The sequence below is a fragment of the Perna viridis genome, chromosome 1, assembly GCF_037379345.1.
Source record: "Perna viridis isolate PV_CMFRI_1.1 ecotype Kerala chromosome 1, ASM3737934v1, whole genome shotgun sequence".
NCBI lineage: Eukaryota > Metazoa > Mollusca > Bivalvia > Mytilida > Mytilidae > Perna > Perna viridis.
The window spans coordinates 72,104,294-72,131,328 of NC_142445.1; the positions used below are offsets into that span (position 1 = coordinate 72,104,294).

The window sequence follows — 27,035 nt, forward strand, 5'->3', positions numbered from 1 at the left end:
TCACTGATTCTTCTTTGTGAATGTTACTTGAATATTAAATGTTTTATACTAGGGATGGATCCAGGATTTGGATTGGGGGGGGGGGGGGGGGGCGGAGCGTTAATTGAATTAAATGCCGTGCAAAGCAAGGCACAACATATGGGGTGAAACTTGTGGTTAAAAAAAAAATAAGATTTCATGTAAACATTTTTTTCTTACCAATTTAAGGTGGGGGGTGGGGGGGGGGCGTATATCTGACACGCCCGTCCTCAGATCTGCGCGTGTATACTGGAAAAACCCTACATTAAAAAACAATTTCAAAATTGTGTATAACATAGATCGTACTGGTTTTGGCAACATTGATGCCAATTTCAAGAAAAATTATTAGGGAAAACAAGAAAGGAAGACTTGTACTGTTAATGAAAAAAAGTTACGTATATTGTTGTTATGACCTTTATAAACTGCAGAGCATTTCTTCTTAAATTTCTTAAAATATGGTTGACTTGACCCTGAAGATATCTGGAGCGACATCAGACAAAGGACGGGAAGTGGTTTAAATAACATTTACTAAGGTATAAATTTGTGTATTTAACATGATTTTAGGGCTTTATATTGAGATACAATACACAGAAATAGAGAAGATAAATTGTGGTGTTTTTGACAAGTTTGTTTTTACCTGAGATTACCTTTAGCAGGTATTTCCTGTTGATGTGACACCTACACTTAAGAGTTTCCTTACATGATCTCCTTGATCTTACCGATACCTAACACCCGTTATACTGTCAGTCTGCTATATCAGAACTTCATTCTGAAACGGGAGACTGTTCATCGGTACTCAAATCTTGACTCTTTTGTTGAATAGTTGGTCCTATATATTAGATTGTAAGTAAATTATTGTCAATGAAATCCTGTTCTTACTAATTCTGTATTTTGTACAAGTATGTCTTCAATTAGATCCCATGACATCTGTTAGAACAATTTAAACATTAGGGGTGTCTTGGTTTTCAATTTTAGATTCTAAAATTGAAAAAAAAAAGAAAAACATCTATCTTACAGTTCCTGTCTCAGAACTAAGACTTAAAGAGTAATCAATGGAACCAAGATTCTATCAGAAATCAAAAGAATGTATTCCAGGGACATAGACCAGACATGGAAAACAGACAAACACAACAAAGAACATAAAAATAACTAAAAAAATACATACAAAATAACAAAAGTAAATGAGCAACTCAAGACTCCACTAAAAACTAGGATCATGGACCAGGTGCACCTGTAGGGTTATCGTCCTCTGCTTTTCTAGAAATACCTGCCGAGTTGCTCATAAAAAGTCAAGTTTGGGGTAGACGAAAGAGGAAAGAAAAACTATGACATGTTGAACAAATCAGTTTTCATGGTGCAGATGGTACACTATAACGATCCATGAGTTCATGATGACGACCATAAAACTTTTGTAGTGATGACTTCAATCTTGTAGCAACATTATCCGGAAGCTTATTTGTAAGAAGTCTAGTGCTATACAAAAAGGTAAGGGCTAGCTCTGGCATAATGTAAAAACTTCATACGCAGGTGCTGAAGGGATGTTGCCACAGGTGACAGGAAAGTTGACAAAAGGGAATGAAAAGTATCACATTTGTCGTATAGTTTGGTCAGTAGTTTTCCTTTACCGTAGGTCTCTAAATGTAGGTCAAGATATGAGGCTGACTTCACAGTGTAAGCCTCATATCTGATGAAATGAATCGCTCTCCACGATATGGAGATGGATCTGTGGTTAATTTATATGTTCATTTGGGGGGCATATTGTTTTACCCCTCTCAGTCCGTCCCGTTCAGGGTATATAGATATTCTGCTTAACTCCTCCTGCAGTATTTAGGGTAAGAAGTTGGTACTTTGTAGAATAATTATATATGGATTTAAGATGTGCATATTATCAGGGTTTTCATTTCTATCAATATTTGACATTTTTATAGATAGTTGGACAGTCATTTTGTTACCATTTTGAGTGAATAGGGTACATGTCTTCTGGATAACTCCTCCTTCAGTATTTAGGCTATAATAATAATAATAATAATAATAAAATCTTTATTTCAAGAGGGTTACAGTTAGTTTACAAGCAAATCTTCCCTGAGGCCCACACGCACAAAAACTATATCTATTAAAAATTAAAAATAAACAACACAACACAAAAACAAAAGCTGATTTAACAATACCAAATCACTTTAAGACAATACAATATAGAACATTAAAAAAAAAAAACAGTATAAGCAACAATTTTCTCTTTTAAGATACTCTATTCAAAAGCGTTAAGGTACTTCTTTAGATTGATTTTGAATGAGTTGACTGTGGCTTGATTATGTAAATTTTTGGGTAACTTATTCCACAAGACAGACCCAGAATATATGAATGAATGTCTGAAAAGTTCAGTTTTACTTTTTGGGATTATCAAGTTTCCATGTTCAGCATTTCTTAGTGATTAAGATTTGTTTCTTGAAACATAGTTTAACTTTTCTGATACATAACTTGGTGCTTCCCCATTGAGAGATTTATAGATTAATAGGTATTTGTGATAATTTTAATCCTTGTTTCTATTTTCATGATTCCTAATTGTTTGAACAAGGGTTCTGATGGAGAAAAAGGTTCAGCATCTGGAATGAGGCGAATAGCGCTTTTTTGGAGTTTAAGAATTTTGTCTAATCCTTCAGAGCCACAGCCACTCCATACAATACAACAGTATATGGATTGAAGATGTACATGTTATCAGAGTTTTCATTTCTATCACTATTTGACATCTTCATGGATAGTTGAGCTTAGTCATTTTGGCACCATTTTGAGGTTATGATGTTGGTAATTTGTAGAAAAGTTATGTATGGATTGGAGATGTGCAATTTATCAGAATTTTGATTTCTTTCTATATTTGACATCTTCATGAATAGTTGGACTTATCCATTTTGTCACCATTTTTAGGGAATTGGGTATATGTCTATTCTGGATAACTCCTCCTACAGTATTTAGGTTAGGAAATTGATGATTTGCAGAATAATTATTTATGGATTGAAGATGTACATATTATCAGGGTTTTGATTTCTATCAATATTTGACCTTTTCATGGATAGTTGGGCTTAGTGATTTTGTCACCATTTTGAGGAAATAGGGTACATGTCTATTCTGGATATCTCCTTCTACAGTACTTAAGATAGGTAGTAAATAATTTTGAATACTATAAATGTACTAATTTCGCTATTTTTGCGGTTGACAGAAAACCGTGAGAAATAGTGCACATCAAATTGATTTTTAATACTTTTTAAACACTAATAATTTTTTTGAAAATACGAAAAATTGATACCCGCGGATATGTTCACTTAACAGAATCTGCAAAAATTAGCAACCGTTAAAATTAATGTGTTTACAGTAATCATGAAGGTTATAAACAAGATCCTACACACAACACTGGATCAACATTAGATTTAGTGTTTGTTCCTGTAGACCAATGCTATCAAATCAGGACATTTTCAACTTCTTTCTCTGATCATTAAATTGTTGCCATTCTAAAGAATTCAAGCTTGTTAGTATAAACTGACTTTAATATATGTCAGATAGTACATGTGGGGCATCAATGTGTCTCTCAGACACAACAATCTTCTCATAAATGAATTTTGACAACCAAACATTATGTGGTAGCTGTGTTCAAATGCGGGGGCATCCCTTTGTCTAGTTGTTTTTTAAAGTCTTCAAATTCTCCCATTTTTGATTTCTTGTGAGTATGCAAGTCTGCTTCTAGTCCTGAAGTTTTTAAAATTTGAGAAGTTTACTGATACCAGAAAATATCCTTAAGGATCCGTTTTAAAGGATATAATGAAGTAAAGTTTAAGGCATTTTGTGAAAATTGTCTAAAGCCATCCCTGAAATAAATGAAAACCTGTTTAGACCAGACACTTTTTTAAGTCATTGAGAATCATTCAAATGTATTTTGAACCTGTGTTAACTGTGTTTTTACAGTCCAGTAAGGGTTCAGACTTTCAGTTTGACTAGTGATGATATAGAGCTGTAATACACTCTGTTAATTATAACATGTTTTCTTTGTCTCATAAAGTAGTTCCATATAATACTTTTGTATGACATTATTCTCAGCTTGAAATGCCAATAAGATAACTGGCTTCAAAATAATTCATTACACAGCACTGACTTGGTTTAACAGTGATTATGCATTGATTATCATAGGCATGCCAAGGCATAATATCATCTGTACTGACCCCATTATACCCAATAAAGAAAAACCAAATTTATCATCCACTCTTTATTTACTTTTTATTCTACAGGTTGATGAGGGTCTTTGACTGCTTTCATATGATCAATGTTAAGGTGCTGACAGAAGGAAATATCAGTTTTCTCAGTTTGCTTAACCTATCAAGTCTTGATATTGAGACTGTAAACAAAATATGATCCATCAGGATTCTCAAGCAAATATTTATCTGGAATGGCTTGATGTCAGGACTCTCTAGCAAATATCTATCCGAAATGGCTTGATGTCCTGAATCTCAAGCAAATATCTATCTGGAATTGCTTGATGTCAGGACTCTCAAGCAAATATCTATCTGGAATGGCTAAACGTCCTGACTCTCAAGCAAATATCTATCTGGAATGGTTTAATGTCCTGACTCTCAAGTAAATATCTATCTGGAATGGCTTGATGTCAGGACTCTCTAGCAAAAATCTATCTGGAATGGCTTAATGTCCTGACTCTCAAGCAAATATCTATCTGGACTGGAATGGCTTGATGTCAGGACTCTCAAGCAAATATCTATTTGGAATGGCTTAATGTCCTGACTCTCAAGCAAATATCTATCTTGAATGGCTTGATATCACGAGTATGTCTGGAATGGCTTGATATCGGGACTGTCAAGTTAACAGTCTGTCTAAAATCTTTCCTCAGTGCCAGTCCATTTAAGCTATAATAGGTAATGTACTAGTAATCTATCATCTTTGAGTCACAGATTCCATCCCCTGTCTATTTCTCCCCATCATCTGAAGAACCAGGGGCGTAGCTGCCGTTAGGCAAAAAGCTTTTGCCTGCACTTAATTTTGCCAATTTATTTTTATTTTTATTTTTTTTTTAGATAAAATACATCCAGGAGAGGCATAAATGATGCTCTAAAATGCTATCTCCACGGAGCTTCCAGGGGGGGCTTTGCCCCTCTGGACCTGCTGAGGGCCTTAAGCGGCCCCCGGACCCCCTGCCGTAATTTTGCCTACACTGCAATTTGGCCTCAGCCAAGTGCCTGAGAACATCTAGTGAGGCTTGCATGTCTACCACTGATGTATACTATATAGACAGATTCCATGCCCTGTCTATTTCTCCCCTCATCACAAGAACATCTGGTAAGGCTACTGATGATGCTGTATAGACTTTTACTATCATCTGTCATCACTGAAATTGTCATTAAACAACTTAGGTTAGAAATGCTTAGAATAGCTATGATTGTAGTTAGTCTGTGATTAGATATTGAGCATTCCTCTTCATCCCTGACAATGTAGGCAATGTTTTTATATGTCATGAAAATATAGATAATTGTCTTTTAGTTTCTGTTCGACTGAAAGCTTTTGTCTATAACTTGAAACCAAGTTAACAATGTTGATTCCAGCTGTTTAACCTGATTCAAACCAAGAAGTTTGTGTGAATGTCTGAAGAATACTTCCTAAGAAAAGACTCAATCAAACAGTCATAATGTATTGTGTATAAAAATATTTTATTAAAATGAAATTTACTTTCTATATGACCACAATAATTTAAGGGTTATATTTTTCTCACCTATTGACAAGTGTAAATACTGTTTTTTTTTTTTCAATAAAACACCACAGTTCAGAAGCAAATATTGTAAGCATGAAAAGTCTTGGTCTCAAAATATAAATTAATTGAAGCTATTATGTCTGATCTAAAAATCTGTATGCATGCGCAGGTTGGTTTTTTTTTTACCATGATCATAAAAAGACCTCTGATGTCTAATGACATCTTATTATCATGTCTATATGAACTTTTATGTATTTGAAAATGTTATGAATGGATTTTCACCAATGTAAGATATGGTATAAATGACCTTATCTTGATAGAAAATAGAAACCTAATTCTACTTTTCATGATGCTTAATTTATCAATGAAAAATGTAAATCAGTATAAAATACTACTGTTGTCTAATGTAACCCTATATGAACTTACTCCTTTGTCAAAACTATTCAGAAATATATGTACAGTGAACTGATACCATTTAATGAAATATTTAAGTAGAAAAAGCCTGTAGGTTTGTGTCAGATTAATCCTGTTGGCTAATATATTTTGTATTTTGAATGAAGGTAAACCACAGCTCTAACAGTGATGCATATTTACTTACTTCCTGGTTCATGTCCATCCCTAAACCATCTCTGCATTTCTTTAGATGGCACTATTGACTGACTTTCATTCCCTAATACATGAGCCCCGTGCAAAAGGGGCTGGTCCGGGTGTCAAAAGAATAGGCCTGCAGCAGCGCTAAGCTTGTCGTAAAAGGCGACTAAATAGTGCTCAGAACCCTAGCCAGGGGCTAGGCACTCTGCCCACAGAGCAACTGGGATGTCTTGCATGACCAGTAGGTCATGCCTTTTCCTACATCACTGAAAATGGCCTTACCTAATGTATTTTATCCCCCCCACACATGACCATACCCTGTTCTCTTTATCACTTTATATGATCTTGTTAAATCTGATGTTTCAAAGCTTTTGTAAGTACTAGAAACCTGATAGTATAATGAAATAGTGAATCTAGAAGTAAGACAATGTCTCTATTGATGTCACACCTAATACTTGTAATTCTTGTTGTTCTTGTTTGTATGATGACTGATGATGCCTTTCCATGATGTATGGTTTAATTAACCTACATGTGTGTGCTTTGTCATTTATATTGTTCAAGTTGATGAACTGATACATTTATATCAAGAAAAGCCATGAATGCTTTTTTAATCAATATCATTTAATGATAGGATAATTAAAGTGCAATGGTTGAAGAAAGTAGGAATGCTTAAATACAGAACTTTCTGTTTCATACGAATAATTAAAAAAAACTGTCCGTTTGATTATAGACTTTACATAAGGGTATATAATGAAACCATATAAATCATTAAATTCTGACTTAAAGGTAAAATATACCAGTACTATTATGGTACACCATTAGTATACAGGTTATAAAGGTATAGTATACAGGTAATACAATGTATAATGGTACACTACTGGTATACTGGTTATAAAGGTATAGTGTACCAGTACTACAATGTATAATGTTACACTCATTAGTATACAGGTTATAAAGGTATAGTATACCAGTAATACAATGTATAATGGTACACTACTGGTATACTGGTTATAAAGTTACAGTATACCGGTAATACAATGTATAATGTTACACTCATGGTATACTGGTTATAAAGGTACAGTATACCATTACTACAATGTATAATGTTGCACTCATGGTATACTGGTTATAAAGGTATAGTATACCATTATTACTACAATGTATAATGTTGCACTCATTGGTATACTGGTTATAAAGTTACAGTATACCAGTACTACAATGTATAATGTACGGGTTATAAAGGTATTGCCATAGTGGCCAAGTATACGCAAAGCTCTTGGCTGGTATATTTTAACCACAGAAGCCAAGTAGCTCATAATTCCAGGCTAGCCACAAAATAAAGAGACTTGTCAATAATCTACAGTTTATTATGATTATACAGAAAATACATGTTACAGAATGAAAAGTTATTTTGACAACCGGAAATTTTGCAAACTCACATATAAGGTGCGCTCAAACAAATTATTTTCAAAAAGCTCTCAAATTCCTTAATATGGATTGGATCCACATGACACAAGGGAACAACACAACAGATAGCAAGCGAGGAATTCTCCATATAGCGATAACTTCCTGTTAAGGCAAGTTATACTATCTTCAACAACCTTGGACCACCTTGTCCTGAATACAAATAATTCCTATTAAGGCAAGTATATGTCAAAATGTCAAAGAAACATCATCAACAATAACGAGTAAACTTCCAGTTACAGCAAGTTGCAACTCTCAAACTCTTGCACCACTTGTCACCAAAAACACATCCCTTAACCACATAAAATAAATTCAATCTTACATTCAGTCTGAAACCATATATTCCTAAACATCAAATCTCCAATTGCACATCACCCTTTCGCTCCCTCTTAATTTTTTTCCCCAGCTATTTCATTTTATTCCACTACTAAATTTCAATCTCCAATCTTCTTTAAACTGAAAATCAAAGCCCTTATATATTGTTCAACACCAATTGAACACCAACTATTTTAATAATCAAATCTTACATAGCTGACCTAAATTAAGCACCAATTCAATACTACCTTAGCACCAATTTCCAATAAATCAAAAACTTTGACAACTACTTAAAACAATATCCTGCATGGGTAACATGATACTGTACTTCATCACCTTTCCTATGGCAAACTGCTTAAGTAGCAGTCTTTATAAAAATCAGACAGAAGGTGATTCATGCATGTCAAAATCTCACCAAATTCAGTTATATTTCTTGTTCAGAAACAGATACTGATCACATAACCAGTCATAGTTTTTTTTTCATTTGGTTTTTGCGCTTTTGAGATAAAAAGCATATATATAGTACATCAAATTGGCACTTGGTAAGAGTTATTGGTCCTGATTTGGATTTGCTTGTTTAATTTTAGTGGGAGATAAATGTATGGTTTTCTAAAAAGTGCAGATCTAAATGCAGAAATGATTGCATGGCACATATAGACTGAAAAGGTATTGTTTGTATGGTGGATTTTTTTATGCCATGAATCACTTTACCATAGGTAGTGTATGAATTTTATGTGGACTGGTACTTAAAATTATAATAAAGATGAACTCCTGGATATAAGACAAACGATACAATGACTAAATGAAAATATGCTTACGTAGACATGCAACTTATGAAAATATACACCTCTACAGTATAATATACCAATACTATGATATTACACTACTGGTATACTGGTTAAAAAAGTATAGTATACCAGTAAAACAATAATATCATGTTACACTCATAGTATATCAATCATTGACTTATCTTCTTTATATAATTCTATTACAGACTTGCACTAAAACTGATACCAAATCTTTAGATAAATTGTGCATGTGTTTGTATTTAATAGTGCACTGTGCCAATTTATCTACTGGTTAGGTAAAAATTGTCTTCAAAACTGAAATAATAACAGTTTATATTGGTGAAGGTGAATGGCAGTAAAGCTAGAAGTCTTATAGGGATACCTGAAAGTCTAACGGAGGTACAGATTGAATGGTACTCTCACTAGAAGTCTTATAGGGATACCTGGAAGTCTAATGGAGGTAGATTGAATGGTACTCTGACTAGAAGTCTTATAGAGATACCTGGAAGTCTAACGGAGGTACAGATTGAATGGTACTCTAACTAGAAGTCTTATAGGGATACCTGGAAGTCTAATGGAGGTACAAATTGAATGGTACTCTCACTAGAAGTTTGATTTGGATACAGATTGAATGTTACTATAGTTTGAAGTTTGGTGGGAGTGAGTAATCAAGGGAACCAAGATTCTAGCGGAAATCAAAAGAATGTAATCCTGGGACAAAGACCAGACATGGAAAACAGACAAACATGACAAAAAAACATATAATAAATAAAATAATACATACAAAGTAACTCAATAAGCAACTCGGACTCCACTATAAGATTGAATGGTACTATAGCTGGAAGTCTGATGGAGTGGTTCTGTAGCTGAAGTCTGATGGAGATACATACACCTTTGGTACTATAGCTAGGAGTGCAATGGGATTACAGATTGAATGGTACTATAGTGGGAAGTCTGATGGAGTGGTTCTGTAGCTGGAAGTCTGATGGGGATATGGATTGAATGGTTCTATAACTGGAAATCTGATGGAGTGGTTCTGTAGCTGGAAGTCTGATGGAGATACAGATTGAATGGTACTATAGCGGGACGTCTGATGGGGATATAGATTGAAGGCTTCTATAGCTGGAAGTCTGATGGAGATACATATTGAATGGTACTATAGCAAGGAGTGCAATGGGATTACAGATTGAATGGAACTATAACTGGAAGTCTGATGGAGATACACACTGAATAGTTCTGTAGCTGGAAGTCTGTTGTGGTTCCAGATTAAATGTTTCTAAAACTGGAAATGAGATGGGGATACAGATTGAATGGTGCTATAGCTTTACAAGTTGAGTTGTTGATGGTTGTACCTCATAGTTGTGGTAATTAACATTTTATTGTGTATAAATGAATTACTACTGCACTTTCTATGATATAATGCTATTGCCCTTAATTTTGTTCTGCCATTTGAATGACTTTAGGGATTTCCTGATGCAATAGACGTTCTTTGTCATTCGTTGACCAAGGAGGTGAGGGCTTTTTGTAAACCGTAACTCCTCTTAAACCACTGAATAGAATTTAATGAAACTTTTGCAAATTATTTAATCACATGATACATTATGTACCTCCTATTTATTTTACCATTAGAAATGACTTTTATGGTTTTCCTGATACAAAACATAGACTAAGACATTTGTTGACCAAGGGGGCTAACTTCAAATAAGGAACTCTAAAACAGCTGCATGGAATTTTAAGAAACTCACAATTTTTTTTATTTAATGATCCCATTGTTCACCTCCTATTTAATGTTTCCATCCTACATTGAAAGGTTGTCAAAATACCACTGTGTTAATTAACAAACACCATGTTATTATACCCCCACTTGCAAAGTGGGGGTATATGTTGATAAGGGTGTCCGCCCATCCTTCCATTACACTTGGGGACCTATCTCTTATCTGCTACTCCTCACTGAATGGAATTTAATGAAACTTTCTCTTTATAACATGTTTCCGTTGTGTACCTCCTATTTAAGAATTTGATCAAAATCACTTTGGGGGTTTCACATTGCAAACCATGGACTTTGTCATTTTTTTATGGGCAAATTGGGGAACCCATCTCTTGTCTGTTACTTCTCTTATACCACTCTTAATGGAATTGAATGAAACTTTCACAGAATCTTTATTACATGGTCTTACTGTGCACCTCCTATTTTAGATTTTGACCCAAATCAAATGGGGAGTGGGGGTATCAAGTAAGTGAGCATCACTGACAGTTTTTTCCAGTTTTATAATGTACATGTATGCATATACAACAATCCAATCATCTCTAATAAGCTTAAATTTAAAACTAAACTAACTTCATTGAATTCAATTGTTGGTAATTCGATGAATGAAAAAATAAGTTAATGGCATGAAAACAGGATAACTGAGGACGAATGACAAGAAGATAATAATATTCAGATTAAATTATAAGAATTTAAAAATATTCAAAAATTTACATTTTATACACAATGGAATTAAACTCAAATTTCCAATAAATAAATTATTGTACATTTTTTGTAATTAAAGCCAATATATGTCCTAAAAGAATTTTAAAAAATCAGGATGCCAATTTGACCTAATTGAACTTAATCCTGGTTCCATTTTGATCACAAGTACAGGTTTTGATTTTAACCAAGTGCCAATTTGAATTACTACCGAGAAGCCAATTTAATTTAGTCAGGCCGCCGAATTAACCATTAAAGTATGTGTGCCGATTAAACCAGGTGTCAATTTCACTTTTTATCAACTGGTTCTGGTAATGTGAAAGGCAAAACAAAATAAAATTAGATATTCCATAGGGAACCAGTGCAAGATCCTTTGTGGTGAATCCACAAGCTCTGAACAGCGTCTGATGTGTGAAATTCACCATAGACGCTGCCACCTGCCCTCTCAGAAAATGCAAGAATCTTGCAAAGTGGGGAAAAAATGATTTTACGTGACATTTTGCGATTGTCAAATGACATATGATTTGAATAAGGCAATGGCTGCTTGTCCACGCATTTGTGGATGGGGAACCTCTTCAGGCTAAGCCTCCACACATCCGGTTTGCGTGAAAAACATACAGAATCGTGACGGAAGCACCTGATTCGTTACAGAAATGTTGTCGAACTTATCCACAAATGTACAGCTGTTAATGTCATTGTGAACTGTGTTCAGATCTAATAAACTTCAGTTTTCTGTTTGTATTATATAGCTATTTTGATTGCATATTTGATAGTGGGAACAAGACGCTGTGCTTCAAAATGGACGGGTTTTATGTTGGCCAGACACAGAACAAGTCATAGAAGTTATGATGACTGGTGCAAAAGTCAATGCAATGTCTTTACTAGATGTTTAAAAAAAATTATTAAATCTTGGCCGAAAATGTAAATGTCCCTTGTGTTGAAAAATGCATGGAATATTTTTAAATTTTGGTTTATACAAAGAAGGACCAGTGTGAATGGATATGTTTCAAATCTGCTGTCTGAAATGGCAGCAATATGATTTAAAATAAGCCAAATCTTTCTCAATATGCAAACTTTGTTTATAATAGTCTTTCAAGTTTGTTAAATGTATATTTTGTATTAATTCTGAATGAATTTTAATCGTTACATCTGATACGATTTAAATTGTATAGGTATCATTTTGTATATACTTGTATTAAAAGAATTTCTCACAATTTCTACATTACTAACGTAAATGAACCGTTTTTGTCATGAGGTTACAGACCACCAATTCAACCAATGAGCATTTGGAACGTACGCAAAAATAGTCCTACACAGAAATTACCCCTGTTCCTCATAGTGCTGTGAAAAAAGTTCTCATCTCATTTAAAAAATTTAAACAGTTTCTGAAAGGAAAAACATTTCTGTACATTTTATAGGTGCATTTTGCTTCTTGTGATGTGAAGCCTAATCTCCATAATGATTTCTAAATATACCCCTATCTTGTGAAAACACTGGGATTTCCCATGCTATTTATAGACACTTCACTTCCGTTGACCAGTACTGCACTGCAAGTCTGCTAACCCCACATGCCATTCTGAGGATTGTGAGCTGACATATGTAGAATCATGCTGATATATAGTCCTCTCAGGTTAAAGTTAAGGTAAAGTCCAGAGAAGCCATTGAATATTGTGAAATTAGCATAGAAGCCTATGGGAAGTGGAATTAGTGGTTTTTAGCCTTAAGCTGAGGCCATGGCAAAATGATAAGTTTCTTGGAATAGCTTTAAACTACTTGAAGATCTTGTAAACTTTGCTATGAGCGGAATACACTACAAAAATCCTTCAAAATATGCATTTTTTTAAGTTATAGGTCCAAATTATGGGAAATTGGTCTTTTTGGCTGAATTTTATGTCCTATCTTGTGAAAAGTGTAGAAAACTTAGTAAAAATATCAAATATTTAACTTTGAGGGCTATATTTACTTAAATATGGTGGTAATCAGCACTTGAAATCAAGTTTTGTGTAAATTTGAGCAAAAATTTGATTAGAAATGAGGAAAAACTCACTTTCATTACTGCGGTTAAGGACATTTAAGCATTTCCCTATGGCAACATGGAAAATGCATTTTTGAGTACTTTGTTTGCTTTAGGTGCCCTTTACTTGTCATGTTTTATTGTGAAAACACTGTATTTACAAATTTAAAGCCAAAGATATCACCTTTTGCGAAAATTTAAAAATTTAGGGTTTTTGACGTGTGATCAAGAAAAAGGGGGAGGCATGTCAGACAAGAATTTTTAATAATAGACCAATTTTTCAGAAAATGACTACTTTTAAAGGCTATCTCTTTATCAATATTGTTAAAAAACAAGTTGTGATTGATTTTTTTATTTGAAAAGTCAGAAAAAGTTCTTTGCAAATATTTAATGCATTTAAGTATGGTAGAATATTGTCACTTTTTTGCTCGCACAACTTGGTTACCCTATATTTAAAAATCAAATATTTAAAAAAGTGCTTGTCATATTTCACTGAAACTTTGCAAATGCATTCAGTATGTGTATAGAAAGATACTTGTATAGTTATTTATTTTTTCTAAGACAGAAAGTCACTCTTTAGGTTACAGACCACCAATTCAACCAATGAGCATTTGGAACGTACGCAAAAATAGTCCTACGCAGAAATTACGCCTGTTCCTCATAGTGCTGTGAAAAAAGTTCTCATCTCATTTAAAAAATTTAAACAGTTTCTGAAAGGAAAAACATTTCTGTACATTTTATAGGTGCATTTTGCTTCTTGTGATGTGAAGCCTAATCTCCATAATGATTTCTAAATATACCCCTATCTTGTGAAAACACTGGGATTTCCCATGCTATTTATAGACACTTCACTTCCGGTGACCAGTACTGCACTGCAAGTCTGCTAACCCCACATGCCATTCTGAGGATTGTGAGCTGACATATGTAGAATCATGCTGATATATAGTCCTCTCAGGTTAAAGTTAAGGTAAAGTCCAGAGAAGCCATTGAATATTGTGAAATTAGCATAGAAGCCTATGGGAAGTGGAATTAGTGGTTTTTAGCCATGATTCCGTGTGTTATTGACTGAAACCGGATGTGTGGACGATTAGCCTGTAGAGGCACCCAGTCCATGAATGCGTGGACGAGCAGCCACTGCCTTTGAATAACGCCTGTGAATTTCGAAAGGCCTGCAGCCGTTAGTAAAAGAGGAAACAAACGCCTGCAGCTGCGTGGAGCATGGTAAATCCAATTCTACTCACCGATCATTATCGGTGAGCAAAAATTCAGAGACCAACCTTGGGAAAAAAAGTATGTGATTTTTATACTATTGTGCACAACAAACATTAGCTCTCATACACATTCACACCGAAAATTGATCACTGCTTATGATGTATGTCCTGTTTTCACCTCTTAAAACCTTAATTGAGCAATATTTCCCGCGATTTAAAACATGGTACTTACCTCCCCTTTCTTCCCGGAAGTAGCTCTTGTTTTGGATCGAGGTTTGTTTTGGTTTTGGAAGGCAAGGTCTCAGAGCAAAAATACATGAAATTTGGTCGTTGGTGCCGTAACAAAATGGAGGGATCGATTGAACTAGCCACGAGGAGTTCAAAAATTTAAGACTAACAATTTTACTTCCATTATTTTCCATATGACAAATTGCAGATTCAGCAAATTAATCAGACTAAAGTAATGGACATCATGGCTGCCTGAGCACATGGTAATTTTCCTCTCGAAAAGTTGCTTAGATGGACAAACGTTCAAGGTTTTACGTATCGCTGAATATTTTAATGATATATTGAGGTTTCGCATTATTGATTTTAGTCGTCCTCATATTCAAATCATTTGTTATTTCTTCAATTTTCTTCAGGTTTGTGAGATGGTTAGAAACGTGCTTCAGCATGCTGACATCGGAATCACACTCTAAAGCAGTTGTGGAACTTAATGGTTGTAAGTATCATTGTCATAAAGAAGCAGTGGTAAAATACGAAAATGGTATATGTTATATAGATGGAAGTTGTTGGTGGAAAAAATGTACCAGTTCAAATGTGATTTTTACAAGATGTCACTAAAATATGCCATAAGGGCCTTAGACTGGTCACTTAATTTATTTATATTGTTCAATTTCCTTATGTTGAAGAACTAATTGCAGCACTTAAGAATGTATCAGAACATGCTGGTTTAAGTTAATCTGCTCTGGTCAGAATGTGTGTATTGTAATCAGAAATGGCTGTACCAAGGAAGCACCTACATGAACATGTACAAAATGTACATTTTCCATACAATGATTGGGATTAAGATGAAAAATTAATTTGAATTTTTATACTAATAATGCAGATGTGGAGCTGATATTAGAGTGATGTGCAGATGTGAGAGAAAGGTCCATAAAATAACCATCCAAAAAGTCATTTGCAAACTTTAAAATGAAACAGCACAGTTCAAATCGTACATTGTACCATTCTTTTAAAGTAAATCAACAAGAGGGCACTGTCTAAATCTTACATTATACCATTCCTATAACTTGAGAAATACATGTAGTTATGACCCTAACCATTTAAGAATTATGGGTCTAACAGTTATTTCATTGAATTTAACTATACAACTCCAATAAAAGCATAGGAATGTCTATGGTATTGCTCCACAATATTCTTTACCACAATGGTCAGACTTAGATTGATTTTTGAACAGTTCAGAAATTAAAGGCTGAAAATGGGGGCCAGAAACATGCATTTTCCTGATGTCCTGAGAATAATTTGGCTATTAGTGAAGGAATCTTTTTGAAATTATACTTGTATTAAAAGGTGCCATACTGCAAAAGGAAGACTGGGGATTGATGTTTGGGATTGTGACTTGAGCCAAATATGAATAAGGGGCCAAACAAGTAATTTTTTACTGATTTCTTGACTTTATTTCTGGTCTGATTTTAAAAATTTTATTTATTTGATTTCTCATGTAAAACTTTGCCTGCATTTTTCAGGTATCTTTCACAGTTTTTGAATTATAAGGGGCTAAAGGCAAAGGGGGCCATGCCCTAAAAAATTGTCTATTTTACCACAAAATATATGCAGTCATATATTGGTATTGGGCTGTTGTCATCAGTCATAGATACTTGGTTTTCGAGCATGAGTTGTGTTGTGGTTGACCAATTGTTATGAAATTTTGATATGATTTTAGTTGAACTATTTAAAGGAATGTTCCTATTCAATTTCAAGCTAGTGGTCCCAGCTTAAGAATAAGGGGCCAAAAAGGATAAAAATAGATGGGTTTTTTTTTTTTTAAGCCCATGTAGAGTGCTTGTTTTTCTTCTGATTTTTGATAATTATTTATTTTGTTGCTTATTTGATTCTGGTAAACTAATGTTTCAAACAGATTTGATGCATTTTGAACCGTTTTTGAGTTACAGGAGTTCAAATTGGTCTCACCCCCAACAATTGATTATTTAAAATGTTTTGGTCTGATTTCAATTTTTTTTTTATCTTATTCTCTTTGAATTAATTTAGATTTAAGATATTTCTTATGGCTTTCAAGTTATAAAGGGTCAAAGGAGCCACATCCAAAAAAATCAACTTTTTTTATTTTTGGTCTGATTTAAAAAAAAAATTATGTGCTTCCTAATGAAAATTCCTGCCTTCATTTTTCAATCAGATTTCAGATATCTCTTATAGTTTTTGAGTTACAAGGGGTCAAGAGAGGCACACCATAAAAATTGACTTCTTTATTTTTGGTCTGATTTTGAAAATTTTTTATTTGAATTTTAATTTTTGTGTCCAAACCAGCTGTTGTGCCCATAATGAATTGTAAGTCCCTATGCCTAATTATGTTAAAAGCACACTTTATGTCCACTTTTGCCCCAACTGTTCTGAGTTGTACTACATTGTATCATGCTGTGCTCTGTGAAGCTTTTTTTATTATTTTTGGTGTGATTTTGAACATTTTTTTTAATTGGATTTCATATGAAAATCCAGTTTAAATAGAAGAAGTTCAAGAAGTATGCTTACCAAATTATCCCTATCATTTACTCTTTTTGAAATAATAATGTGTTCTAGGATTCCACTTCCATGTCGAGTGCAATTTTGGTGTGGGAACGTTAAAGTTTATTCTGAGTTTTCCTGTGGAAACCTGAAAATTAAAAAATCCTAGAAGACTGAATAATGAGGTACAAAGTGATCCATGAATGCACCCTGAAGCAGACCTTTATCTTTAAATTGAACTTCAAAATATTGTGCAAAATGTTTCTGTAATGAACTGTAAGTCCCTATTTTTAGTGTGTCAAAAACTGTTATCATGTCTACACTTTCCTGAAGTGAACAGAGTTCACCTGGCTGGGGTCACATTATGTGTACTTGGCAAAGCTTTTAATTTACACATATTTCCTAATCTGTTAGGTTTAGCCAATTTATAATGTATGATAAGTTATATCTTTGGTCAAAATTTTATTAAAATATGTTGACTAAATGTTCAAGTTGTTTCCTCCTTTTTGGACGTATTTTTATTTTTTTATTTTATTACTTCAAAAAGCTGCTCAGAAACTATTGGACATCAAAACCTATGCTGCTTCAAACATTTAATTAGAATTAATATTCAGAGATACAGTGAAACTTCTTCAAACTGGCCACCACTGGGACAAGAAAAAATGACCAGTTTTGTGAAAAATAGCAATGCATTCTAAGAGCTGTTTCCATTAATGTGTTCTATAACCCTAAACCTTGTCAGTTTGTTGGTCAAGACATATTTAATGCCAATTCAAAACTATTGGCCTTTTATTACATTTCTAAGCTTGCATCATTTGTAAATGATTTGTTTTTACAAACGGTACTTCCGACAAAATAATGTTCATGGTTTTGAAAAAATGTGTATTAAAGATCAAAGGGCTATTGATGGTAATTAATTTTTGTATTCCTTTTTCGTAAATTACCTGTCAGCAAAGTCTAATAATTTCACCCCTATGTTGTTTTGGCTTGGGTACAGGTCATATTAATTGACAGAGTTAAAAGATCGTAAAGATCATACTATTAAATGAACCCAGTTGCCTGACGCATGTACACACCAATTAACAGCCAACCTGTGACAAAATATAATGTCTGGATTAAATTTGTTGTTTAAACTACTGTCCCCTTCAATTATCATCTATCCAATGACGAAATGCAAACTGGTCAGTGAATGAATTTTTAATTATGAAATATTACGTAATCATTTAGAGTTCAGTTGACACATTTACTACAGGTAAACAATAACCGGGTGGTGGGAATTGAGAGGATGTTTTTATTTGAAATATGTAACTAAAACTGTGAAAAACCTGCCAATGAACGGTTTATGGGGGTGGCTGGTCTATTTAAGACAAAACACACAGGTTTTAAGGTATATTGGCCAGGACTTCTGAAAACGGCCGGTTTGAAAGGAAGACAGGTTTTCTGAGGGTCCGGTTTGGAGAAGTTTCACTGTATTACTAGCTGGAATGTACTGACCATACTTTAAACACTTTTTAGGGCTTTACCACTACTGTCATATCAAGCTGTGCCCTGCAAAGCAGTTTACGTCTATTATATCAACACCAAATCTTGAAAAAGCAGACCTGGCGAAATCATTTTTCAACCTGTCTGACATTTGGTCCAGCAACCTAACAAAATCTGCTGGACTGAACAATTATCTGTCGGACTGAAATCATTTCTCTGATCCAATTTAAATTTGGCTCAATTCAGACGCCATCTTTAAACCGGAAGTTACGGTGTTCAGGCGTGTCTAATAAAAAAAAACGTACCAGACATCTTGTCTGGAAATCACACAAATTTTACCAGAGCGGCGGCTAAAAGTACCAGTCATGTCCGACGAATTTCGCCATGACTGAAAAAGAAAAAAAGAAATATTAATGGTATGAAAGTGAAACATGAATAAATATCAAAATCAATGTTACATGCACTTTTAATGAAGTTAAGTCATAGTATTGGTTAGCTTGTGTGTCTGAATGTATAATGTGAAGTTTGATCTCATTATCCACATACTAAAGATTTGTAAATATTGTGTTGGAGGATTCAAACGATGCACTTGATGTTATATATTTGGTCTGAGCACCTTGTTAATGGGTCAAGTTAAGGACTTGTTGTTGATTTTTGTTGTTGAACTTTGTTATTTTGGCTGTCACGAGGAAGTACCTTTTTTAAGTAATTATAACTCCACCAATTTAACAAAGTATTACTGAAACCCACACACCATTGTTAAAATATTGAAATGTGAGTTTGATTTGAAAAAAAAAGAATGATGCAAATTGTAAAATCTTCTCATTGTCAATGGAACCAATTTTTATAGGCCTATCTATTATGATGGGACTTGATAACAAAGTACACCTGTATCTGTCGGTCTGTCCATTGTTCACACTTTGCACTATATGAATATGCTGCCACCAATTTGTGTAGCTTTGGTGAGTTGTATCTTTTTATTGATGGGAGCTCCCTTTTGATTTTTTTTTCATATTTCTGAAATATGGGACTAATTCATAAAAAAGGAGAATTTCACATATTTTCACAATAATTTGTGTTGTCTGTGAGACATGTTGTATGTCTGTCTAAGAACCAATGGTGTTTGTGAGATATATTGTGTACTGTCTTAGTGCCAGTAGTATTGTATCTGAAAGATATGCTTTAGGTCTGTCCCATGGTCAGTAGCAGTGATTTAGCTAGAGCTAGTCACTTTAGTCATTGACTAATCAAATTGTCAAGTGACTAATCAGTTTTGCTCAAAAAGATACAACATTAGTCACTTTTTATATGATTTTCATTAAATTTAGCAAAAGTTACTAATGGTTTCAAAATCACTGGTCAGTAGTGTTGTCTGTGAGATATGGTGTAGGTCTGTCCCAGTGTCAGTAGTCTTGTTTGTGAGATGGTGTAGGTCTGTCCCAGTGTCAGTAGTCTTGTCTGTGAGATATGATGTAGGTCTGTCCCAGTGTCAGTAGTCTTGTCTGTGAGATATGATGTAGGTCTGTCCCCGTGTCAGTAGTCTTGTCTGTGAGATATGGTGTAGGTCTGTCCCAGTGTCAGTAGTCTTGTCTGTGAGATATGATGTAGGTTTGACCCAGTGTCAGTAGCGTTGTCTACATGATACATATTGTAGGTCTGTCCCAGGGACAGTACTGTTGAATGTGAGATGTGTTGTGGGTTTTTACCAGGGATAGTAGTGTTGTCTGTGAGATGTGTTGTAGGCCTGTCCAAGTGTCAGTAGTTTTGGTTGTGAGGTATGTTGTAGGTCTGTCTCAGTGTCAGAAGTGTTGTCTGTGAGATATGTAATAGGTCTGTCCCAGTGTCAGATGTGTTGTCTGTGAGATATGCTGTAGGTTTGTCCCATTGTCAGTAGTTTTGTCTGAGATATGCTTTAGGTCTGTCTTAGTAGTGTTGTCTGTGAATTTGAAAATAATTCATAAGTAGAATCTTAGGTGCAGTTTATCACAGTTTTCATATTTTTTATTGAAATCAATGAGTATTACAAAATTTATCTAGTAGAATGGAGAAAGTGTTTAGTCTTTCTAACAAATCTCTGTTGGTATCATGTCCATTATTTTAATATCTTGACTTTTGTTGATTTACATCTGTAGTTTCACCATAGAGGAGTTGTTGTGGGATTCTACTGTATTGAATCAGATTCTATCACATTTTAACAGACACTGTTGAAAATGTAGGTGACAGGGCTAGTATTAGAAGAAATAACTTTTTAAAACCAAATGCAGGCTTTTAGCTAGTGCAGCTAGTGGAGCTAGTTTTTGTCACGAATGGTTCAAAACCTTGCATGCTTGTTCCTTATGCTTTATTCATTTTAAGTGCAGTGCTTACATAGAATAAGATAGATTACCCCCAAATGATCAGGGATTTATATATGAACATTACGGTACAGTTTTAACCAGATCTTGGGAAATGGGGCTGAAATTCATACAAAATCAGATGTGTCTCATAGTCAGTTTTGTTGTCTGTGATACATTTTCTAGATCTACCCTATTTCTAATATTGTTATGATGAAGCTCCCCATTTTAATGATGTTGAAATTGGTACATTGTGAAAATATCTTTTCAAATAAATGTTGAGATACAACTGAATCAGGGTAAGATCTTGAGAGTACAAATGTATTACGTTGAAGTTGATTATGTGTAAAGGCTTCACTCTAACATGTGATACCTAGGTATGAATGCTTCCATTAACTAGAGTAGTGTGTACATGTTAACTTTTGTTTACTTATCCAAAAGCTTATTAAACCAGCAATAAATGTTTTAAATCTTGTACCTCTTACATGTACCTGTAAGTGAAATTACTGAAGGTTGTGAAATCTTGGACTACTTTTTATTGATCTGTCTGTGTCTGGTTGTCAATTTATGTATGGGGGTGTGGCTTATGTTAGATTGACATTCATAATCCTTTTGATGATGATATCTTGATTATCTGCAGGTTATGATTATTAATAATATGTTACAATAGTTATAGATAATCATGGTCTGATTTGTTAAAAAGATGTTAATCCTATATTGATACCTGGGGATTAAAGAAGGTGAGAAAATGAATCACTCCAGTACTTGAAAGTTAATAGGGCAGGCAGAAGTATTAAGTGTCTGTATTACATGTTTCTTCTGTGATCATTTAACTTCTCAACAGTCATGGGGGTATGTGGGTAGATTGGAAAAAATGGGCAATGGGGGTAAATTGGAATATAACATAGAGCAGAGGATACTAGAGGAACAGAAATAATTCAATGAAGATAAAGAATGTATATACATGTACTAACCAATGTTATTGATTACCAATCAGTTGGTTCAATGGACTAACTTTGTTGTAGATCAACATATCTTTTCTTTAAAGTAACAAAATGATATACCTGAACTGTAGTACCCTTAAGTACTAAGTGCTCCCAGGGATTTTATCAACCTTGGGCCTGGTAGTACTTTATGTTACCATAGCCATCACTTTATGGAAGTGTACCAAACCCCCACCAAAACTAACACCTACCCATTTATTTTTGTCAAATGAACCAAGATTGCTTATGTATGCAATAAGAACATTTTTATGAATTACCTCATTGGTTCTTTGAGCAATGGCTATTACGATCCCTGAAATTGAACTAACTGAATAATTTTTCCATCTTTACAATGAAAAGATTAGTCTAGAGTTGAGTCATTTGACAAAATCTGAATATACAACTGCAGGTCAAAGAAATCCAGGAATGTCCATATGATGAATAACTTTGATGGTTTAATGGAAGTTGATAGCATGTCACAGCTCATTTGGTGCCTAAATACATGTATCCTGGTCGGAGATCCAATGTATCCTGTGTACATTATATTTAGTGGTATGTTATGATAAGTATAATAACTTTTGACTTAATGTTATACCACAAACAACAAAGAAACGTACTTTTGTCACTATGGGTTACATTAGTCTTGAAATACAGCTCTGATAAATTGTCTTTTTTAGTGTTGAAATGTAAAGCCACCCAATCTGTGTGATAAAACTGAGTAACCTTTGGACAAAGATATACAAGATTTACTTAGTCACTGCATAGTTGATAATAAGTATGCCTGATCAACTTGTCTGAGAAATTATGTAAAGCTTGAGGTCAGGTAATCTTTAAGTTTTAAGACTCTTAACTATGGCTTCAAGGTAATGATGTGAACAAGCCCAGAACTTGAATTTCTTGACATTAATTCTATTGTGTGAACTATCAGATGATTATAAAGTTCAGAGATAAAATTTTGACCAAAAGTAGCTTTTCTCAGTTAATACCTGATAAGTATCAAGTGATCAGTCGGCTACTGATTAAGTTGTATAGATAAGTGGTTAGAACCGTCTTACAGCCATGTTTTAAGAAAGTGGCTTCTCATACTTAGGCTTGACCACTTAATCTGGACCTCCAGCATTCTGTCCAAAATCTCTAGTCTTTAATTAGCATGGATAAACTTTTGATGAAATATGATTCAGATTACCTACTAACAGCACTTCTCTCGTTTCTATAATTATGAGACAAAATTATGGAAAAAAATGTTTGGGTAGGCTATTGCATGTTTATTACTAACAGCACTTCTCTCGTTTCTATGATTATGAGACAAAATTGTGAAAAAAAAATGTTTGGGTAGGCTATTACATGTTCATTACTAATATGTACAACATTAAAAAAATATATAGTACCCGTTTTTAAGCAGTGTTCTAGAATGTTTCTACAGGAACACTCTAATGAAGATTAACTTTCCAACACTTGAAGTTTGATTTCCAAATTTAACATATGGTTATATCCTTTAAAAAATTACAGCTTTCTACTGGCCAAAGGAAGAGTGGGCCATATTAATCAACTTTCCTACACTAAAATTGCACTTGCCGCAGGTGGCAGGAAGTGGAAACACTGCGACATGTAGCAAATTCAATGTTTTATAAAAAAAAAAAAAAAAAAACTCATGGGTTTTAACTATTTCATTATCATAAAGAAAGTTATTTTATTTGTATTTCTAACAAGTTTGAAGAATGAAGTATTATTCTACAGAGATACATTATTTATTAATTATGGACTTTTAACGAAGTCAATATGTTATATATGGACCTGATCAGATTATATAATCTAACAGGTCCATGTATAACGCAGTGACTGAGTGAAAGTCTTTAATTTATATGTTGCATACATGTGTATGTAGATAATATATTTTCTTTTTGACTGCTTTGTCTGTTGTGCTTCCACCTTGATTGGCTGAGAGTAATTACGGAATGTTACGGTTTATATTCAGATCTAAATTTAGAAGTACAGCGTCAATATACATATTAATAGAAACATTGCATCAGTATATTTAAAAGTAGAAGCCTAGAGCAAGGCTTCAGAGGCCTTTCATTAAGAGGTGGTACCAGGTACTTTTACTCATTTAGGCTACTGAAAGGTACCTCCAGAATATAAAATTTTACATTGTGTTTAAAAGAGAAAATGATTAAAAGTACCTTCTTCAAAACCAAAGGTACCTGCATTGCAAATAATAAATGAAACCCCTGGGTTTTATGTATATGGAATATGCTTTCATCATGTGATCATAATGACCAATGGACAAAGAAGACGCCATATGTAATATATATTTATATATTGACCTCAATATAGTTCAGTTACGTCACGTTACAAGGTGAACTTATGCCCATTTGACCACAGTTACGCAGACGTATTGGTTTCTTATTGTCATCTAAGTTGTATTTACATTAGGATTATAAGCATTTTAAATCGGGTATTAAAGTTATAACATACAGATTCATGCCAATTTATTCTGATCCCTACATACATGTATGCCCTCTTTATGTGTACAAATGTATGTAATTGTACTCGACAAAAGTAATTCACACAAACTAAGAAAGTACAAAAATAGAAACCCTTCCACCCATAGTTTGCTTTGTCTTTATAATTTATCCACTACCCTAGTTTTTAAGTAATGTTTACCTTGTTGAATATGTCCAGATTTCAGAGCATATGATAAAGAACTTGAGAAATTGTTTAAAAAGTAAATGAATAGGCTTGTATGTATCAATAAAGTGTACATTAATGTGCATATAAATTAAAGAATGTTTATAAGGATGATGATTTGACCATTTTATCATTATTTATACAACTTCCCTTAAGATTTAACTAGTAATGCCACTGGAGGAATACTTGAAGCCTATAATAATGGAAACTGGACAACTCGGCCTGTGTCTCCTGTCCACTCCAACTGTATTTTCAAGGACTCGGAATGTCATACAAGACAATTCAGCCCATGTTGAATGAGTGCTCTGACAATATTTAAGGATTGTTTGGATACCACAATAAAGCCAAGGTAAGGAAATTGTATTTGGGACCCAGTCCATGAAACAAGACAACTCGGCCCGTGCTATTGATATCCTTCTCTATGAATTTACCGTTGTTTAAAAAAAGATTTTAAAAAAAACATGGAACAAAAAGTCTGCATTACAAAGTCTTTTATTTTCTTTTTTTTTTTAATTACATAATATAGAAAATGTTAAAAAGTTTACTTTTCTTGACATGAAATCATAAAAAAATAATATATTTGATATGTGTTAATTATATTTTTTTTTTATGACAAATAAGTAAAAGTATTTTAAACTCAGATATTTTGAAATCATAGTTTACACTTCAACTGCAAGATATCAATAATTGAATTTGATAGAGATTGTAAAATCAGAAGTTACAAATTATTTGATAACTTAATTTAAGTAAGCTTGAGTTGTCCTGTAACAAAGTACTATTAGTCCTGTAACACAGCCCAATTAGTTCGGAGACACGGTCGAGTGGTCCGCGGGCAGAGATGTCCGTAATTCATAATGATGTAAGTGTTGCCACTATTATCTGGAGGAATATGTGAAGCCTATAATAATGATGTTAAGTGATGCCACTGTAATCTAGAGGTTTAAGGTACCCTACATGTACAGTGGCATTTATTATAGTTTGTGTATTTAGTGCTCCCTTGGTACACGATAAAATTAAGTCGAATATTACATGAACAATGTACATAGACTTACAGCAGTATTTATTACTAGGACTGTGAAGTAACTTATTTAAGTCTTTTTCTTTTCAGAGACTACAATTTACCAAGGCTACACTTAAAGTATTGGATAACCAGTTGTGTTGAACCGGATAAATGTCTTATTCTTCTACAAATACATATCATTTGTTGATGGAATATTATTTGACTTCTGTGCATATTATTAAATGAGTATTTGTTGAGTGTGAGTGAAGTCAATATTCAGAAGGATTACCAGTGTGATGTGTATTCAGTAGGATTTATATGTTGACACAGATTTATTTCCTATGTTTGGATTTATATTAAAACCTTGTAAGTATAATATTTCTTAATAAATCAATTCAGGTGATGTTAGAGTGAATCATTGCTACGGCAACAGGTTTTTACCCTGCCTGTACTGCCAGGGATTGACTCTGTGGTTGAAGCATCATGTGGATAAATTTGATTAGACTCTTAGTTGATTATTACAGTTAGTTAAAGTTAATGAAGTTCTATTGGGTGACAATATCACAAGGCATGCAGTAAAGAAAACGGGGTCATACACTACAACAGAAACCATACACCACCGAATCTTGCACTCTCTGACTTAAACTTCTAAATTACTAATAACAAGGCATTAATGAAGTCAGATGTAAGACACATGTATATATAACAGTAAAAATAATGGTAGTGTTAATGTGCCAATAGGAGGGTTCAAATACAGGTTCTTTGGTCTGCCCCTGTTTTGTCTGTGTCACAGACTAGTGTGTCTGTCATGTTAAATTGTTGAGCCATTCCACCTACCAAGCTGTGAAGACTTTCAGCTATTTATCTACTGTGATAAGTTAGTTTTTCAATAAGTTGTTTTAAAGTACATTTTGTTAATGTGGATCCATATATCGGTGTATCTACGTGTGGCTGTGGGGGTGTCTATAATTGATGTACATATTTGTTCTGTAGTTTAGTTGTCAATGAGAGGAGAAAATTTGAATGAATTATATTTTTGCACTGTAATTCAATCCAGAATGTTTTGTGTCATTATTCAGAGCATTACATAATATTGGCTTAGTTTTTAATAACACTCCTTCACTTGATATGTTACATGAGGTTTGTGTATGTTTGGTTAGCTGTTAACTAATGTTATGCTTTTTCTGGATGTTGGA

General features: G+C 33.8%; 1 protein-coding gene across 12 annotated transcripts in view; it reads left to right on the plus strand.

Annotated features, from left to right (window-relative positions):
- The first annotated feature begins 10,264 nt into the window (after positions 1 to 10,264).
- The window catches only part of LOC148630267 (uncharacterized), a 31,262-nt gene continuing 14,491 nt past the window's right edge, over positions 10,265 to 27,035 (plus strand). The window contains exons 1-6 of one of the 12 annotated variants that reach the window (XM_088564490.1): positions 14,848 to 15,102; positions 15,253 to 15,332; positions 22,561 to 22,703; positions 22,829 to 22,974; positions 24,996 to 25,188; positions 25,948 to 26,205. The gene's annotated coding sequence lies outside the window, so the exon portion shown is untranslated. Of the gene's footprint in view, positions 10,284 to 14,634; positions 14,654 to 14,835; positions 15,103 to 15,252; positions 15,333 to 22,560; positions 22,704 to 22,828; positions 22,975 to 24,995; positions 25,189 to 25,947; positions 26,206 to 27,035 lie in introns of those variants that run through there. The other 11 variants (XM_088564514.1, XM_088564522.1, XM_088564507.1 and 8 more) reach the window with 11 other exon arrangements.